We start from the raw sequence: 6820 nt of genomic DNA, 5'->3' as shown, positions 1-6820 counted from the left end.
TTTATGTTCTATGATATTTTTTGATCAGATGCGTAGTTCTCGAGATATATCAAGATATTTAAAAGTTCCGAAGCCGCACCAACATAATAGAGATACAGAAACACCGTGGCCCCTTTCTTTGAGATAACTCTGCACTATTGCGAGCTGTAAATGCCACTTCCAGCTTAGCTGTGCAGAAGAAGAACAACAAGAAGAAGAAATATCTCGAAATATGTCCGTCAGGCCCCTTCCCTTGAGATAAATCTGCAAATATCTCGGAAACGAAGCGAGCTATGGCAAAATGTTAAGAGACCTTTTTTGTAGAGAATTAAGTTTCCTACTTTTTATGTTCTATAATGTTTTTTGATCAGATGCGTAGTTCTCGAGATATATCAAGATATTTAAAAATTCCGAAGCCGCACCAACATAATAGAGATACAGAAACACCGTGGCCCCTTTCTTTGAGATAACTCTGCACTATTGCGAGCTGGAAATGCCACTTCCAGTTTAGCGGTGCAGAAGAAGAACAACAAGAAGAAGAAATATCTCGAAATATGTCCGTCAGGCCCCTTCCCTTGAGATAAACCTGCAAATATCTCGGAAACGAAGCGAGCTATGGCAAAATGTTAAGAGACCTTTTTTGTAGAGAATTAAGTTTCCTACTTTTTATGTTCTATGATATTTTTTGATCAGATGCGTAGTTCTCGAGATATATCAAGATATTTAAAAGTTCCGAAGCCGCACCAACATAATAGAGATACAGAAACACCGTGGCTCCTTTCTTTGAGATAACTCTGCACTATTGCGAGCTGGAAATGCCACTTCCAGTTTAGCTGTGCAGAAGAAGAACAACAAGAAGAAGAAATATCTCGAAATATGTCCGTCAGGCCCCTTCCCTTGAGATAAATCTGCAAATATCGCGGAAACGAAGCGAGCTATGGCAAAATGTTAAGAGACCTTTTTTGTAGAGAATTAAGTTTCCTACTTTTTATGTTCTATAATGTTTTTTGATCAGATGCGTAGTTCTCGAGATATATCAAGATCTTTAAAAGTTCCGAAGCCGCACCAACATAATAGAGATACAGAAACACCGTGGCCCCTTTCTTTGAGATAACTCTGCACTATTGCGAGCTGGAAATGCCACTTCCAGTTTAGCTGTGCAGAAGAAGAACAACAAGAAGAAGAAATATCTCGAAATATGTCCGTCAGGCCCCTTCCCTTGAGATAAATCTGCAAATATCTCGGAAACGAAGCGAGCTATGGCAAAATGTTAAGAGACCTTTTTTGTAGAGAATTAAGTTTCCTACTTTTTATCTTCTATGATATTTTTTGATCAGATGCGTAGTTCTCGAGATATATCAAGATATTTAAAAGTTCCGAAGCCGCACCAACATAATAGAGATACAGAAACACAGTGGCCCCTTTCTTTGAGATAACTCTGCACTATTGCGAGCTGCAAATGCCACTTCCAGCTTAGCTGTGCAGAAGAAGAACAACAAGAAGAAGAAGTATCTCGAAATATGTCCGTCATGCCCCATCCCTTGAGATAAATCTGCAAATATCTCGGAAACGAAGCGAGCTATGGCAAAATGTTAAGAGACCTTTTTTGTAGAGAATTAAGTTTCCTACTTTTTATGTTCTATGATATTTTTTGATCAGATGCGTAGTTCTCGAGATATATCAAGATATTTAAAAGTTCCGAAGCCGCACCAACATAATAGAGATACAGAAACACCGTGGCCCCTTTCTTTGAGATCACTCTGCACTATTGCGAGCTGCAAATGCCACTTCCAGCTTAGCTGTGCAGAAGAAGAACAACAAGAAGAAGAAATATCTCGAAATATGTCCGTCAGGCCCCTTCCCTTGAGATAAATCTGCAAATATCTCGGAAACGAAGCGAGCTATGGCAAAATGCTAAGAGACCTTTTTTGTAGAGAATTAAGTTTCCTACTTTTAATGTTCTATAATGTTTTTTGATCAGATGCGTAGTTCTCGAGATATATCAAGATATTTAAAAGTTCCGAAGCCGCACCAACATAATAGAGATACAGAAACACCGTGGCCCCTTTCTTTGAGATAACTCTGCACTATTGCGAGCTGTAAATGCCACTTCCAGCTTAGCTGTGCAGAAGAAGAACAACAAGAAGAAGAAATATCTCGAAATATGTCCGTCAGGCCCCTTCCCTTGAGATAAATCTGCAAATATCTCGGAAACGAAGCGAGCTATGGCAAAATGTTAAGAGACCTTTTTTGTAGAGAATTAAGTTTCCTACTTTTAATGTTCTATAATGTTTTTTGATCAGATGCGTAGTTCTCGAGATATATCAAGATATTTAAAAGTTCCGAAGCCGCACCGACATAATAGAGATACAGAAACACCGTGGCCCCTTTCTTTGAGATAACTCTGCACTATTGCGAGCTGCAAATGCCACTTCCAGCTTAGCTGTGCAGAAGAAGAACAACAAGAAGAAGAAATATCTCGAAATATGTCCGTCAGGCCCCTTCCCTTGAGATAAATCTGCAAATATCTCGTTAACGAAAAGAGCTATGGCAAAATGTTAAGAGACCTTTTTTGTAGAGAATTAAGTTTCCTACTTTTTATGTTCCATGATATTTTTTGATCAGATGCGTAGTTCTCGAGATATATCAAGATATTTAAAAGTTCCGAAGCCGCACCAACATAATAGAGATACAGAAACACCGTGGCCCCTTTCTTTGAGATAACGCTGCGCTAGTGCGAGCCGCAAATGCCACTTCCAGCTTAGCTGTGCAGAAGAAGGACAACAAGAAGAAGAAATATCTCGAAATATGTCCGTCAGGCCCCTTCCCTTGAGATAAATCTGCAAATATCTCGGAAACGAAGCGAGCTATGGCAAAATGTTAAGAGACCTTTTTTGTAGAGAATTAAGTTTCCTACTTTTTATGTTCTATGATATTTTTTGATCAGATGCGTAGTTCTCGAGATATATCAAGATATTTAAAAGTTCCGAAGCCGCACCAACATAATAGAGATACAGAAACACCGTGGCCCCTTTCTTTGAGATAACTCTGCACTATTGCGAGCTGTAAATGCCACTTCCAGCTTAGCTGTGCAGAAGAAGAACAACAAGAAGAAGAAATATCTCGAAATATGTCCGTCAGGCCCCTTCCCTTGAGATAAATCTGCAAATATCTCGGAAACGAAGCGAGCTATGGCAAAATGTTAAGAGACCTTTTTTGTAGAGAATTAAGTTTCCTACTTTTAATGTTCTATAATGTTTTTTGATCAGATGCGTAGTTCTCGAGATATATCAAGATATTTAAAAGTTCCGAAGCCGCACCAACATAATAGAGATACAGAAACACCGTGGCCCCTTTCTTTGAGATAACTCTGCACTATTGCGAGCTGTAAATGCCACTTCCAGCTTAGCTGTGCAGAAGAAGAACAACAAGAAGAAGAAATATCTCGAAATATGTCCGTCAGGCCCCTTCCCTTGAGATAAATCTGCAAATATCTCGGAAACGAAGCGAGCTATGGCAAAATGTTAAGAGACCTTTTTTGTAGAGAATTAAGTTTCCTACTTTTTATGTTCTATGATATTTTTTGATCAGATGCGTAGTTCTCGAGATATATCAAGATATTTAAAAGTTCCGAAGCCGCACCAACATAATAGAGATACAGAAACACCGTGGCCCCTTTCTTTGAGATAACTCTGCACTATTGCGAGCTGCAAATGCCACTTCCAGCTTAGCTGTGCAGAAGAAGAACAACAAGAAGAAGAAATATCTCGAAATATGTCCGTCAGGCCCCTTCCCTTGAGATAAATCTGCAAATATCTCGGAAACGAAGCGAGCTATGGCAAAATGTTAAGAGACCTTTTTTGTAGAGAATTAAGTTTCCTACTTTTTATGTTCTATAATGTTTTTTGATCAGATGCGTAGTTCTCGAGATATATCAAGATATTTAAAAGTTCCGAAGCCGCACCAACATAATAGAGATACAGAAACACCGTGGCCCCTTTCTTTGAGATAACTCTGCACTATTGCGAGCTGGAAATGCCACTTCCAGTTTAGCTGTGCAGAAGAAGAACAACAAGAAGAAGAAATATCTCGAAATATGTCCGTCAGGCCCCTTCCCTTGAGATAAATCTGCAAATATCTCGTTAACGAAAAGAGCTATGGCAAAATGTTAAGAGACCTTTTTTGTAGAGAATTAAGTTTCCTACTTTTTATGTTCCATGATATTTTTTGATCAGATGTGTAGTTCTCGAGATATATCAAGATATTTAAAAGTTCCGAAGCCGCACCAACATAATAGAGATACAGAAACACCGTGGCCCCTTTCTTTGAGATAACGCTGCACTAGTGCGAGCCGCAAATGCCACTTCCAGCTTAGCTGTGCAGAAGAAGAACAACAAGAAGAAGAAATATCTCGAAATATGTCCGTCAGGCCCCTTCCCTTGAGATAAATCTGCAAATATCTCGGAAACGAAGCGAGCTATGGCAAAATGTTAAGAGACCTTTTTTGTAGAGAATTAAGTTTCCTACTTTTTATGTTCTATGATATTTTTTGATCAGATGCGCAGTTCTCGAGATATATCAAGATATTTAAAAGTTCCGAAGCCGCACCAACATAATAGAGATACAGAAACACCGTGGCTCCTTTCTTTGAGATAACTCTGCACTATTGCGAGCTGGAAATGCCACTTCCAGTTTAGCTGTGCAGAAGAAGAACAACAAGAAGAAGAAATATCTCGAAATATGTCCGTCAGGCCCCTTCCCTTGAGATAAATCTGCAAATATCTCGGAAACGAAGCGAGCTATGGCAAAATGTTAAGAGACCTTTTTTGTAGAGAATTAAGTTTCCTACTTTTTATCTTCTATGATATTTTTTGATCAGATGCGTAGTTCTCGAGATATATCAAGATATTTAAAAGTTCCGAAGCCGCACCAACAGAATAGAGATACAGAAACACCGTGGCCCCTTTCTTTGAGATAACTCTGCACTATTGCGAGCTGCAAATGCCACTTCCAGCTTAGCTGTGCAGAAGAAGAACAACAAGAAGAAGAAATATCTCGAAATATGTCCGTCAGGCCCCTTCCCTTGAGATAAATCTGCAAATATCTCGGAAACGAAGCGAGCTATGGCAAAATGTTAAGAGACCTTTTTTGTAGAGAATTAAGTTTCCTACTTTTTATGTTCTATAATGTTTTTTGATCAGATGCGTAGTTCTCGAGATATATCAAGATATTTAAAAGTTCCGAAGCCGCACCAACATAATAGAGATACAGAAACACCGTGGCCCCTTTCTTTGAGATAACTCTGCACTATTGCGAGCTGGAAATGCCACTTCCAGTTTAGCTGTGCAGAAGAAGAACAACAAGAAGAAGAAATATCTCGAAATATGTCCGTCAGGCCCCTTCCCTTGAGATAAATCTGCAAATATCTCGTTAACGAAAAGAGCTATGGCAAAATGTTAAGAGACCTTTTTTGTAGAGAATTAAGTTTCCTACTTTTTATGTTCCATGATATTTTTTGATCAGATGCGTAGTTCTCGAGATATATCAAGATATTTAAAAGTTCCGAAGCCGCACCAACATAATAGAGATACAGAAACACCGTGGCCCCTTTCTTTGAGATAACGCTGCACTAGTGCGAGCCGCAAATGCCACTTCCAGCTTAGCTGTGCAGAAGAAGAACAACAAGAAGAAGAAATATCTCGAAATATGTCCGTCAGGCCCCTTCCCTTGAGATAAATCTGCAAATATCTCGGAAACGAAGCGAGCTATGGCAAAATGTTAAGAGACCTTTTTTGTAGAGAATTAAGTTTCCTACTTTTTATGTTCTATGATATTTTTTGATCAGATGCGTAGTTCTCGAGATATATCAAGATATTTAAAAGTTCCGAAGCCGCACCAACATAATAGAGATACAGAAACACCGTGGCCCCTTTCTTTGAGATAACTCTGCACTATTGCGAGCTGGAAATGCCACTTCCAGTTTAGCTGTGCAGAGGAAGAACAACAAGAAGAAGAAATATCTCGAAATATGTCCGTTAGGCCCCTTCCTTTGAGATAAATCTGCAAATATCTCGGAAACGAAGCGAGCTATGGCAAAATGTTAAGAGACCTTTTTTGTAGAGAATTAAGTTTCCTACTTTTTATGTTCTATGATATTTTTTGATCAGGAGCGTAGTTCTCGAGATATATCGAGATATTTAAAAGTTCCGAAGCCGCACCAACATAATAGAATTACAGAAACACCGTGGCCCCTCTCTTTGAGATAACTCTGCACTATTGCGAGCTGGAATTGCCACTTCCAGTTTAGCTGTGCAGAAGAAGAACAACAAGAAGCAAAAATGTCTCGAAATATGTCCGTTAGGCCCCTTCCCTTGAGATAAATCTGCAAATATCTCGGAAACGAAGCGAGCTATGGCAAAATGTTAAGAGACCTTTTTTGTAGAGAATTAAGTTTCCTACTTTTTATGTTCTATGATATTTTTTGATCAGATGCGTAGTTCTCGAGATATATCGAGATATTTAAAAGTTCCGAAGCCGCACCAACATAATAGAGATACAGAAACACCGTGGCCCCTTTCTTTGAGATAACTCTGCACTATTGCGAGCTGCAAATGCCACTTCCAGCTTAGCTGTGCAGAAGAAGAACAACAAGATGAAGAAATATTTCGAAATATGTCCGTTAGGCCCCTTCCCTTGAGATAAATCTGCAAATATCTCGGAAACGAAGAGAGCTATGGCAAAATGTTAAGAGACGTTTTTTGTAGAGAATTATGTTTCCTACAATTTATGTTCTATGATATTTTTTGATCAGAAGCGTAGTTTTCGAGATATATCGAGATAT

The sequence above is a fragment of the Osmia lignaria genome, unplaced genomic scaffold (assembly GCF_051020975.1).
Source record: "Osmia lignaria lignaria isolate PbOS001 unplaced genomic scaffold, iyOsmLign1 scaffold0013, whole genome shotgun sequence".
Classification (NCBI taxonomy): Eukaryota; Metazoa; Arthropoda; class Insecta; order Hymenoptera; family Megachilidae; genus Osmia; species Osmia lignaria.
The sequence above is the reverse complement of the archived record's forward strand: the minus strand, read 5'-3'. Positions refer to the sequence as shown.